The sequence below is a fragment of the Austrofundulus limnaeus genome, unplaced genomic scaffold (assembly GCF_001266775.1).
Source record: "Austrofundulus limnaeus strain Quisiro unplaced genomic scaffold, Austrofundulus_limnaeus-1.0 Scaffold354, whole genome shotgun sequence".
Lineage (NCBI taxonomy): Eukaryota > Metazoa > Chordata > Actinopteri > Cyprinodontiformes > Rivulidae > Austrofundulus > Austrofundulus limnaeus.
In genome coordinates this window covers 529,195-530,930 of record NW_013952756.1, presented here as the reverse complement: position 1 = coordinate 530,930, position 1,736 = coordinate 529,195, and positions in this window count along the sequence as shown.

Below are 1,736 nucleotides of genomic sequence, written 5' to 3'. Positions count from 1 at the left end.
CACACACACACACACACAGACTCCCCCGACACTGGAGCATACCTGAGAGCACTCGGTTTGCTTCTCAAGACATTCTGAATGCTTATTAACTCACTTTATTTGTGTTTTTTGTAAGTAAACTGTAACTGTTGTGAATCTCTGGTAAGTTAATCGTAGAAGTTGCTTTTATGTGGAAAGCTGTGTAATGCAGTACTTTCATATCTCTATTGTTTTTGTTTGCGGCTCTATTTTTCCTGTATTTATTATAGTGTGCACAGCACCTGTTTTATCAGTACAATCAGCACCTTTCACCAGAGCTTCTAATAAATGCATACGAAGCCTTTCTTCACCGAAGCATACCTTTCTTTAACTCGAAAGTCGGTCGGTGATTCAAGTCTGAAACACGTGGTCGCTTAATGACAGACACATCAAGATACAATTGTTTTCCTCTTCGGCTACTTATTATCTTGGAGCCAGTATCCGTCTGAGGGGCAGAAATCACTGCATTGATCAGAAGTTTTGTTCCCTAGGTCATGTTTTGTAGCTGTCGGCCCTCATGTGTCGAATCACACGTTGGATCAGAGCTTTCCTCGGCTTCGTTTCCGACGTGACAGTAGAGGAACGGGTGCAACCTGTTTGTGAAAACATCTCCTCTGCCCAAGATAGCTCATTTTCAAGTCAACCAGCTGTCTGTGACGTTTTGTATCCTGGCTGCAGACACTCTTTTTTTTTCTTTCTTTTTTTCCTGTAATATCTTATTTAGGTCACATAAGCTCGGTTAAAAAAAACAACCTCAGTGGATGAGAAGATCCCTCTGGGCTGTTAAAGAGTTAGCAGGAAACACAGCAAAACTCTTGAACACATTTGTTTGGGTTTTTTCACACCCGAGCGTAACTTTGTGAAGCGTGTGTGAAAACTGTCACACCTGAAAACAAGAAGCAGACTTTAAGATTTATATTTAATGTCGTAGTTGGATATAAAAATGAGCTGACATCTTTGAGCGACTCTGTCATCCTCTGTGCTGCTTCTGTTCTTTATTCTTCTTATCTGACCAAATTACTAATTTAACAGCAGAAATTTGCATTTAGTGACTCATTTGCATTATTTGTACACGTGTTTTCATATGACGCTGTGCTTCTATTTGTAGATTTTTCCACAAAAAAAAAAAAAAAAAAGGCCCAGCAGCATGATCTGCTGATGAGATAAAATGCACACTGCTCGTTGTGTCGTCAACATGCTGTAAGGAAGTTTTCTTTTTATTTTTTCCTATAATAACTGTTGTTTTTCACAGCAAAGCCAGGAGAGGAGGAAGCAGCAAACAGATGGCTTTGTGCTGCTCTGGGAGCTGTCGCTCCTCTCTTGACAGCTGACCTTACAGAGGATGGGTTCATGACAACACCTGTCACATCCACTGATTCCCTGCACAGCCCTCGTATAAATAACATACCACCGTGTTTGCATAAGTGAAGCATAATCATGTCAAAGATTGAATCAAACACACACAAAAAAAGAATATGGGTTTTTCATGTCTGCATCCTGCCAAAGGAGCTGAAACCACCTGAAAACCACAATGTGGTTGAGACATGTGGAATAAGACTTTATATGTATTGATTTTGCAAATGATTTTCCTAAATTGAAAAATTATTTGTGACCAGATTAGATCTATTTATTGATAAACAAAATATTTTAAGTAAAAATCAATATGGTTTTAGAGCTAATAATTCTACATCAATGGCTCTCAAAAATGGCTGATCAAA